The sequence below is a fragment of the Prionailurus viverrinus genome, chromosome B3 (assembly GCF_022837055.1).
Source record: "Prionailurus viverrinus isolate Anna chromosome B3, UM_Priviv_1.0, whole genome shotgun sequence".
Taxonomy (NCBI): Eukaryota; Metazoa; Chordata; class Mammalia; order Carnivora; family Felidae; genus Prionailurus; species Prionailurus viverrinus.
In genome coordinates, this window is record NC_062566.1 from 1,771,558 (window position 1) to 1,783,133 (window position 11,576).

The following is an 11,576-nucleotide window of genomic DNA, read 5'->3' on the forward strand; positions in this document are numbered from 1 at the left end:
AACCTCTACAGAGTCTCCTCTTGTAAATTAGTTGGATATCAGTGTAACTCACTACTTCTCTAAATGTCTTCCCCTTCTCCCATTTTGTGACTGTGCTCATAGTGGCAAAATGGGAAAGTTCAGAAAAACATAAGAGATAATAATAATTGGCCTTAATTGCTATGCCTAGAGGCCTGACTTTAAAAGAAAAAAAAAAAAAAAGGAATATTCTCACCAAAAGAATCTAGATTGCTGCTTGTATGGGATGGGGCGAGCCAAGGGGCAGGGGTGCCCAGCCTTTCTAAACTGGATGGGGAAGGAAAAACAAAAACAAATTCTGAGAAAGGGATCAGAAAGGGAAACCCGTCCAGAAAGAAACTGCTAGAAGAGGCTTGGAGAGACTCAGGGGCAGACCCAAAGAGAGTGCATTTTCAGTCTCTACTGTGGAACCAGGACAAAGCCCACACACTTCCTTCACCCCCTATTGACCCCTATTCTAGTCTCCAAAGCCCAGAGAAGCTTCTCTCAGGCTTCCTGGGCAGCCCAGCTCGTGAGCCTGGCCCCGAATGGAAGGCTGTGGGGGTTGGGGAGGCTGGGGAACCCCAGTCATCTCTGGGAGAACTTTCTCAGCCTCTCCCTGTGGTCAGGCAGACTTGGGCCACTTCCCCCTCCCCCCATATCCTATTGAATTCTTGGCGTCTGGTAGCTGGCGGCAACTAGGGCGACCTACCAACTTTTCCCCTGGGCATTTTCTCACCCCCTCCACCCCCCAGTGCTTTCTTTTCTTCTCCCTTCGCTCTCTTTGAAAGGAGGCACCCAGGCCCAGAACGTGTTCTGCAGTTTAACTACTTCCAAATTCTTTGTTCGGGTCACCCCGGGACTCCATTGTCCGCTATTGAGAGCAGGAGCGGGCGGGCGGGTGCGCCTCTGCCCGGCAGGCCTGAATCCATTAGGCCGCTGCTCTGGCCCCAGCGGCCCATTGAGGCGCCCGCCAAACCGGGCGCCGGCGGCCCCCCTCCCATCCTCTCCACTCCCGCCCTCAGCTGCCTTTTTTGGATGCCGCAGCAGAGTCACGGGATGCTGCTCCATGGTGAGAGGGTTATCTGGGTCTCACCCTGTCTGGAGGGACTGGACCACAGGTGCAGGCCTAGTATGATTTTGGCTGACTCTGTCCTGCCTGTACACCCTCGCTAGGGTCCTGTCCAAATTGGGTCGTTTGCCCCTTGGCACTTGGATCTGCCAAGCAGCTTTTCAGGAGGCAGTAGCCCTGACCTCAGGAATGGAGGTTGAGGGAAAGGTCGGTGACACACCTCCCTGGGCTTCTCCAGCCTCCCAGCTGTACTCCTACAGCCTGGATTTCCCCTTCCACTTTCCTCCGGGCCCAGACCCCAGCTCCCAGTTGGTGCAAGCCTGCCCTGAGTTAAGAGAGTGAAAGGAAGCAGTCCAGGTTCAGGGGGCAGGCATAAGTGCCAGCCCCATGTGGCCTCACAGGCCAGTTTCCCCAGCATGGCTACTCTTCCTCAGTTTACCGGGAAAAGGACAAATGGATCCCAGGCTGTGCCAGGGCTGGAATCAGGCTGTCTGTCTCCAATATCCCACCCACCCTCTCCAGCCTCAGGACCCACAGAGACAGTGACAGCGTGAGTTCCCCCAGCAAGCGCAGCCCAGAGTTGCGCACCTGTGTCCCGCGGCCCGCCTCAGCAAGTGTCCCCCAGCTCCTGTACGGAGGTGTATGCTCTCTGAGCCCGCGAAAGGCCTAGAAGAGACTGAGCATTCAGCCTGAACCCAAGATCGAGATTCAGAGGGGCCAGCATGCACAGGAGTGCCCAGGAAAGGGTCGGCTGCTGTTAATGTATCTCTTTTTGGTGCCTGAAGGTTCTTTCGCGCCGCCCCCATTCTGTCCCTCCTACTCCGGGGTTATGGGGTCTCTGAGTCCAGGGCGAACATAGACGCCCAGCCCTAGAGGTCACTCAGGCCTGGGTCAAGCCCGTCCTGTCCAGTTCGAGAATCGGCCATGCCGTTCCTAGGAGTTAAACTGGAGGGGAGATTCGCGGAGAAGCCCAGGGCCGGGGCCAGGGTGTGAGGGCAGTGCCCCTCACCAGGGAGAGGCCGCGGATAAGCGCGCGGGGCGCACAGGAAGAACGCTGGCCAGGGGAGGGAGGGCGGCCACCGCTGCATCGTTCCCGCGCCCGAGTCCCCACGACTCGGATCCACAGGCCAGGACCGCAGGGAACTGGGGGTGGGGAGACTTCGTGGACCTGGCGGTGGCCTAGATGCGTAGCGGGGGACGTGAGACTAGCGCCCCCTGACGTCTCTGCTGTAGCTGGAGCAATGCCGCCCAGCCATCCCCTTTCCCACGGGGTTTCAGATCTAAAGCTGGGAGGGCTGAGGCCCGCGCACCCCCAAGACCCGGCCGGACTACGCTAGGGCTCTTGCAGGATGCAGGAACCCCTTAAAGTCTCCCAGGCTGCCACCCCCATGCCCTCCTTCTGTCATCCTCCCCATCCGTCTCGGGTCCTCCCGTCTGCAGTCCTGACCTCGCCGCTCTCCGGCCCCGGAGCGCCGCTCTGCGCGCTGTCCAACAGCGCCCTCTGCCGGAAGTTCCTGGGAGATGCAGGCGCACACGACTCAGGCGGCCGAGGCCAGCCGGCCGAACGGACTCGCTCCCTGCCCCGGTGAGCTCTGTCCTGGCGCTTACCTGAAGGCTTGGGGTCTGGATGGCGGGGACAGGGAAGCAATAGCCGTCTGGGAAGCCCTTTCCCCCCTTGGTTCTTCTCTGCTTCTCAAACTCCACGCAAAGCACCCTCCCCCGTACTCAGGGCCCTCCCACCTATCAGCAAACAGGCCCTCCTGGTAGTGAGGGGGGGACAGCCAGACGTCAGGCCTACAGCTCACCTCCTCTTCTATCTGAGGCTGGAGACTCTGCTATTCTGACCCCCTTCTGGAAGGTCTCATGGAGACTGAGGTGGATGGGGCAGGCTCCCGACCTCCCCAGGGTTCTTGCAGCCAGGCAAGCTGTGCCCCTTGTCCTATTTCCAGCCTCACCTTCCCCATCTGTGGCTTTCCTTTCATATTTTCAGGACCTACGAAAATTAAGTAACGAAAGCCCCTTCTCATCACGCCTGAGGATCTCATCTTCCAAGGGCGAGTGAGAATGAGTAAGAGGAAATGACAGGACATGCAGGCAGGGCCGGGGTTCGGGAGCCTTGAGATTTCCCCCAGGCTCTCACCTCCCTCAGCAGGACATCTCTGCCAGCCCAAGCATGACATTCTGGTCATAAGTTTTGACAGATTCTCCATATTCATTCATTCGTTCGTTCATTCATTCATTCATTCAACAAATACACACTGAGCTCCTACGATATGCCAGGCACTTCTGAAGGTGAAACTCAGAGAGGGTAAGTAACTTGCTCAAAGTCACACAGCTAGAAACTTCTAGAGCCAGGGTTTCAGCCTCAGATGTGTGCCACCTTACCCCCATCTCTCCTCTCTCATCTGAACGATTTCAGAAGTATCCTAACTGGGGCTTCACCTTAGAACTCAGTATGTCATTGATACCCCTGGGCACGGACCCTTCTAAAATATCAGTCTGAGGGCACCTGGGTAGCTCAGTCGATTGGGCATCTGACTTCAACTCAGTTCATGATCTCAGAGTTCGTGAGTTCAAGCCCCACATCGGGCTCTGTGCTCAGAGCCTGGAGCCTGGAGCTCAGAGCCTGGAGCCTGCTTCGAATTCTGTGTCTCCCTCTCGCTCTGCCCCTTTTCCACTCATGCTCTGTCTCTGCCAAAAATAAATAAACATTAAAAAAATAAAACAAGGGGTGCCTGAGTGGCTCAGTCGGTTGAGCATCCGACTTCGGCTCAGGTCATGATCTCACGGTTCGTGGGTTTGAGCCCCGCATCGGGTTCTGTGCTGCCAGCTCAGAGCCTGGAGCCTGTTTCGGATTCTGTGTCTCCCTCTCTCTCTGCCCCTCCCTCACGCGCGCTGTCTCTCTCTGTCTCAAAAGTAAATAAACATTAAAAAAAAATTTTTTAATACACATAAATAAAATGTCAGTCTGCTGATGTCTCCTCGGTGCTGGCCCACCCAGGCCGATCTCCGGCCCAGCTTGAGCCCACCAGAGTCTCTCCCGGGCACCAAAGTGAGGCTCAGGCTGGGAGGGTGCACGGTGGGCCTGATGGAGGGGGTGCTGTGGTCAGCCCACGTGATGAAGGAGCGGAGAAGCTGAGACAATGGAGCAGATGGGTAGGGAGGCTGGCAGAGAAAAGGCCATCAGGCTCCAGAGAGTGCCCGAGACTTTCTCAGACAGCTGCTGCTCCTTCAGTGGCAGGAAAGTGTTGCAGTAAGTAAGCCCCTTTCCTTTGGCCTGCTTTGAGTAGCATTCTGTTTTCTGCCACCTCCGGTTTCCTGACCCCACCCCCCTCCTTCCAAGCTTAGCTTTCCTCCCCCCCCGTGTGACCTCCCGTCCTGGCAGCACCTGGCCTATGTCAAGGGGCCGCGGGGGCACCTCCCCTGGAATCCTCCCTCCAGAGGAACTGACCTGAAGGAAGTGTTTCTGTTGAGCCAGCAGCAGGGGCGCCACCGTGTGGCCATTATGACAAGCACAGTTTACAGTCCCTCCCCTGCCAGCTCAGAAGGATGTGTTTATTGATTGACGTTAAAATATTTTAGGAGTTGTATCTTCCAAATTTGCTCCCAGAGTGAGGATTTGCCAGCAGCTAATGCTCACTAGGTGGGTACGTCATATGAGACGCTATTTATTCGCAACACTTTGTTTTTAATCTTCACCACTGCCTTATGCCGCAGATGCTCTTACTCTCATTCAACAGATGGGGAAACCAAGGCACAGAGAGGTTAAGTAATTTGCCCAAAGTCACAGCTAATCAGTGGCTAAACCAAGATGAGAACCAGAGTCCAAGTTCTTTACCGCTGTTACACTGCCTCTTTTTTTTTTTTAAGATTTTATTTTTAAGAATCTCTGCACTCGGGGCGCCTGGCTGGCTCAGTCGATTGGGCATCCAACTTCAGCTCAGGTCATGATCTCACAGTCTGTGAGTTCGAGCCCCGCGTCGGGCTCTGTGCTCAGAGCCTGGGGCCTGCTTCAGATTCTGTGTCTCCCTCTCTCTCTCTGCCCCTCCCCTGCTCATGCTGTGTCTCAAAAATAAGTAAAAACATTTTTAAAAATTAAAAAAAAAGATTCTCTGCACTCAGTGTGAGGCTTGAACTCACAACCTCAAGGTCAAGAGTCGCATCCTCCACTGACTAAGCCAGCCAGTCGCCCCCACTGCCTATTAGTAATAGTTTTCTATTATCCCCTTCTCGGTTCAAATAATCCAAATGTCCATAAAACCAACCTGCCAGTACTTGTCAGACTCTCTCAGCTTGTCTCTTTCCCTTGTATGACTGCAAGCCCAGCGAGGGCAACACTCTTACTCCTCTCCACGTTCTCAGCTCCCAACACAGAAGATGAAGTCAGCATTTAATGCACCCTTCTAGAAATAAGAAGCAACTTACATACTAAGTTTCTGCTTATTTTCATTGTTCCCATGGCAAATTCTGGCATCTCTCTTCCAGAGTCTGCCACCAAATTCCTTGAACTATTGTCCATTAACATCCCACACAGGTTTGGGGGCAGGGTCTGGAGAAAAAAAAGGGGGGGGGATGGGGCCTCCTTGGGGACCACAAGTTTATCACAAGCCAACAATTTGGTAGCAAGGATACGAACAAAGCTCATAAAATACCAGGCTGTAGTGCACAAACTAGAAAGCTAAAACTGCCTTATCCAGACGCACTCGAATCCTGTATTCTGGACAGGAATTGGGATGCACTAATTAGAAGCAGTTTGGAGGGGGAAGGTGTGCAGGGACCATCTTCCAATTGACTTTGAGCGATGTGTGAAGATGTGGGGCTTTTCCACCAACGTGTTCTTCAGCTTCCTGAGTGTCCATAGGCATGTCCAGAGTTGATGGTGGTGACTCTTCTGATTCCTGGATCACAAGCCCAGCAGTGTACTCTTAAACCAACAGTTCTGTGGACTACCTCTTAATTCCCTACTTTCCAGACAGTGGTGGAAATAGAGGCTCCTCTGGCAGGCCGGTTTGGGGGAGTTCTGAGAGTCATTCCTGCAGACCCAATCCACAGCTGCTTCTCCAGTGCTTCCAGCGTGTTGGAATTGCCTGATTCCCTAAATTAAATTCTGTTAAATTCTTTTCCGTTTCAACTATCAGAATGGTATCTGTTTCCCTGCAGGTGTCTGACTGGTGTAATTTTTGTCCCTTCCTTTGTTAATTTCACAAGTATTTCTTGAAAATATCACACAGATCAGAGGCGCCTGGGTGGCTCTGTCCGTTGGGCATCTGACTTCAGCTCAGGTCATGATCTCACGGTTCATGAGTCTGAGCCCCGTGTCGGGTTCTCTGCTATCAGCGCAGAACCCGCTTCAGATCCTCTGTGCCCCATTCTCTCTGCCCCTCCGCAGTTCGTATGCTCTCTCTCTCTCTTTCTCAAAAGTAAAAATAAACATTAAAAAAAGAAAATAGGGCATAGATTAGGCAGGGCACTGGGTGCTCGTGCCGGTGAAATGCCAGTCAAATGGTAGAGAAACAACCCGTGCCCTCCGACAGCCTCAGCCTTGTGCTGGTCTCTAAGACTGTGTGGTCTTACCACACTGGGGCGCTGTGTTCCCGTGAGTCCAGGAGCGGACACCATTGGTTCCCCAGCCAGATTCCCTCCCATCCCTCTTACCTGATCCGTCCTCCCAGCCCCCAGCACCTGCGGTGTCCTTGGGAAGATTGAAGCTTCATCAGCTACATGAGTGGAGGGCTGACTTTATGCCTCCGCTCCAGCTCCAGAGTAGCCCAGAGCCCATGATGTCTTGTGTATGAAAGTCCACTTCCCTCAAGGACAAACTCTGAGGTGTAACTCACACCCTAGAGCCCTCTATGGGGACAGGCTGAGACTTTGCTGGAAATGCCCTTTACGCCCCTTCCCTGCTGTCCCACTCCCTTCCCAGTCATCCTGGAGCACTTCAGTAGCATGCAGAGCCTTGCCTGGGGTCTGCTCTGGCAGAAACTGATGGAAGATGGCACCATCATTTAAAGGGGGCATTGACTGACAGAGCGATCTGGCCAGTGGGTGCTTTGGTCGTCAGGCTGTCTGACTAGACAAGTCCTGGAGAGAGAAGACCAAGAAGATGCTTGTTGTTCTGGAACATCGGAAGGGCAAGCCTGTAAAAGACCAGGCAGAACAGCGTGTGCGGCCTCCAGAAGCCAGAATTGCCCTATGATGGTTAATTTTATGTGTCCACTTGGCTAGGCCATTGTGACCAGTGACTTTGTCAAACACCAGTCTAGATGTTGCTGTGAAGGTATTTGTAAAGAGGTGATTAACATTTAAATTGGTGGGCTTTCAGTAAAGCAGATTTGAGTAAGGCATGATTTGGGTGGGCCTCATCCAACCAGTTGAAGGTCTTAAGAGAAAAAGACTGAGGTCCCCTGAAGAGGAAGAATTCTGTCTCTGGATTGCCTTTGGGCTCAAGATTATAGCACCGACTCTGCCCTGGGTCTCCAGCCTGACAGTCTGCCCTGCACATCTTAGACTTGCTGGCCCCCATGTCTCTAGATCTCTAGATTTCTAGATCTAGCATGCTTTCTCTTGCTCTCTCACCCTATCTGTATCTCTCTGTCTCTCTTTCTCTCTCTCTCTCCACACACACACACACACACACACACACCACACACACACATAACATGGGGGTTAGGGACACTGATCCCTGTGCAATCAAAAATCCTCATAGAACTTTTGACCCTCCCAAAAAACTTAACTACTCATAGCCTACTGTTGAGTGGAAGCCTTCCCAATAACATAAAACAGAGAAGAAAAAGAAGAGAACAGAAAACGTTACCGGGAAAATCATAAGGAAGAGAAAATACATTTACAGGACTGGACTGTATTTATCAGAAAAAAAGCCACGTATAAGTGGACCCATGCAGTCCAAAGCCACGTTGTTCCAGGGTCAAGTGTGGGCATGTGGCAGTATGGCAAGGTCCAGCACAGGATGGCAGGCAAGCCGGGCAGTGCAGGTCCTAGGTGGTGGCAGGCAGGACCGACACCCAAGGACATGCAGGTCGATGGCAGGAACCCATCCCAAAGGTTCACCGAGGACGGGCCTGCCACCCCACACCCGGGCTGAGCAGCTGAGCAGAAGACACAGGGCAGTGGAACAGGACGGCCAGCCCCAGGGCCTTTCCTGACATCATCAGGCAGGTGTGTGCCAACGTCTGGCACCTGCCAAGGAGGGGACCCCAAGCCTGAGACCAATGTTCTCATGGTCCCGACTCACACCCACTCCACCCTTCATTTGCCGTGGGACTTTGGCAACTGAGAACTTTTATGTCCTTGAATTTTCCTATCTACAAAATGGGGCTATCACAGCCCCCTCCTCTGGGGGTGATTGAAAGGATCAAATGGGATAATTGCTAGAAAGTGCTGAGAATAATGGCCAAATGCCAGTGACCAAAGCGCCTCAGCCGCTGGCTTTTACGACAGCAGCGGCCCACTCCACTCTGCGGTGTGGTCTGAAACACTACATCGTATACATAACAGGTTTTCAATAACTTGATCTGCCCAAACAGGAAATGGGCTTCTTGCTGAGGTGGTGAGCCTCCTGTAGCTGGAGGCGTGTAAGCAGAGCCAAGAGGATGGATGAACCGGACAGGGGTGCTTTCAGGCCACAGTTCATCTGGGGCTCCAGGAACCATGTTAAATCCCCACGTGCTGTTCGCCTTCCCCTCCCGATTCTCCATCTCCTTGCTTTCAGGCCCCAGTTTTCTGTCTCTGCGAAGCCCTTGTGGCTTGGCTGCCTCCCCATACCTTTTGGTGATCGAAGTCACCCTCCCAGCGAAGGCCACAAGATGCTGGCCAAGCCCTGGAGAGCTCCCCGAGGGCCTGAAACAAGGGGACTTCGATCCTTGCTCTGGCTGCAGGAGGAGCTGGGCAGGTACTCTTTCTCCCTCTCCGCAGACATTCTGCTTGTCTTGGGGACTGCAGCCCCCACACTTTGACGGTCCAGCTTTGACAGCTTGTGGAGCAGCCATGTTTACCTGAGATTGCCTCCTGAGCCAGGGCCACCATGGACAGTTTGTACAGGTTGAGTACTATATAACTTCAGGGGTGCCATTCATATGGGCTCTGGTCCTTCCTTCCTCCCAGGGGTGCAAATTGCAGAGAGAGGGGGAGGGGGGGAGTGCATATCGGAACATGTAGGCGAGAAAGAAGGCCATTAAAAAAAACCATGCAATATGGTGTAAGTTAATATTACATTGTAAGTGAACTAACTGGAATGTAAATAAAAACTAAAAATATATATATTGGTATATAATTTATGTTTCAGAAAAATGAATCCTGCATTGTTCATGCAATGTAACCATAGAAAGTAGAGGTGGATGAAATCTTTTCTTCTGATGGGGCCCATGGAAAAGATCTGGATTCTTAACAGCGTGTTAACTGTCGTGGGAAAGCAGATGTTTGTGTCCATTCAAAAGTGATCAAACAGGGGCACCTGGATGGCTCAGTAGGTGGAGCCTGTGACTCTTGGTCTTGGGGTTGTGAGTTCGAGTCCCACACTGGGCGTAGAGATGACTTAAAATCTTTTTTAAAAAAGCAAGTGATGAGGGGCACCTGGGGGGCTCAGTGGGTTAAGCATCTGACTTCGGCTCAGGTCATGATCTCACAGTTCGTGAGTTCGAGCCCCGTGTTAGGCTCTGTGCTGACAGCGCAGAGCCTGCTTCAGATCCTTCCTCTGTCCCCCATTCTCTCTGCCCCTCCCTGCTTATTCCCCCCCTCAAAATAAATAAATAAAAATAAAGTTAAAAAGAAGTCTAGGGGTACCTGGGATGACTCAGTCTGTTGAGCATCCGATTCCGGCTCAGGTCACGATCTCGCAGTTCGTGAGTTCGAGCCCCGCGTCGGGCTCTGTGCTGACAGCTCAGAGCCTGGAGCCTGTTTCAGATTCTGTGTCTCCCTCTCTCTCTCTGACCCTCCCCAGCTCACACTCTGTCTGTCCATCTCTCTAAAAAAAAAAGTAAAAAAAAAAAAAAAAAGGTGATCAAAGAAAAAAATTGAGAAACCCAAAGAGCAGGTGAGCTACCTCTGAGTGTCCAGCAGGGGACAGTGCACAGGGGAGGGCACTGGATACAGTGAGGAATGAAGGGGAAAAAAAGGCAGGGGGCCCAAGCCATTCAGTGCCAGCGGTGGGCAAGAGGGTAGCTTTAGGCCCCCCGTAACCTCCAACAGCCTCCCATAGTCACCCAAAGAATAGCAGCAATCAGGGTCATACATAAAGAAGGGGAGGAACATGAAGTGGTCAAGTACTTTCTGTCACTGTGGTCGGCTGAACATAGGCTCTAAGAACAAGCGGTGTGCCCCCTGGCAGGGAGCAGGGCAGCGACCACATCGGTTTATTCACCGAGTACCCTGCATGCTTGGCACAGTCCTGGGCATGCGGTGGCCACTCCCTTCTGCCGGGATCCACATTCTGGAAGATGGTTTGCCAGGCTGCCATAACAAAGTACCACAGACTCGGTGGCTGCGACAAGGAAATTTACTTTCTCACAGTCCTCATGGTGTGACTGGGCTGGTTGCTTCTGAGGCCCCTCTCTTTGGCCTGTAGGTGGCCACGTTTGTTGCCGGGGCGCAGGGGTGCAAGAGAACCCGGCTCCCAGGCTCCCCAACACCCCAGGTCCAGCCTCTCACCGCTGACAGAATCCGAAGGCAGAGGGTGAGTGGGGGTGCGACAGGAAAGGAGTGTATTTCAGGGAGGCCGGCACCGGGAGGACAGCGGACTGTCGTCCCCAGGACTGTCTCCAAAGTACAGAGAACACCTCCAGTTTATCTGAGGAGAATGTGGGACGGAGGCAGGTGGGCCCATGCAGGTGGGCCGTGAAGTTCACATCTCAGACTCAATCACGGGCGGGGTCTTGCTGGCTCGAGGCAGCCCCTCGTTGCTTGAGGGGGTAGTTTCTGTTCCCTTCCAGATTCTGTGTTTCCCAGTCTCTCTCTGCCCCTCCCCTGCTCACACTCTGTCTCTCTCTCTCAAAAATAAAATATACGTGAAAAATATATATATTAAAAAAAAAAAAAGAGCCACATGCTCCACTGAGTGAGCCGGCCAAGCTCCCCTCCTAGTCTCCTCTTCTATGAGTCGGGGAAGGGTAGAGGAAGTGGGAGACACAGAATCCAAAACAGGCTCCAGGCTCCGAGCTGTCAGCACAGAGCCCGATGCGAGGCTCCGAGGCTCCGAGGCTCGAACTCACGAACCGTGAGATCACGACCACAGCGGAAGTCGGGAGGCTTAACCTACTGAGCCACCCTAATCCCTTCTTCTTATAAGGACACCAGTCAGATGGGATTGGGGCCCACCCTAATGACTCCATTTTAATTTCTTTCTTTTTATTTATTTATTTATTTTTTTAACGTTTTATTTATTTTTGAGACAGAGAGAGACAGAGCATGAACGGGGGAGGGGCAGAGAGAGGGGGAGACACAGAATGGAAGCAGGCTCCAGGCTCTGAGCCATCAGCCCAGAGCCCGACGCGGG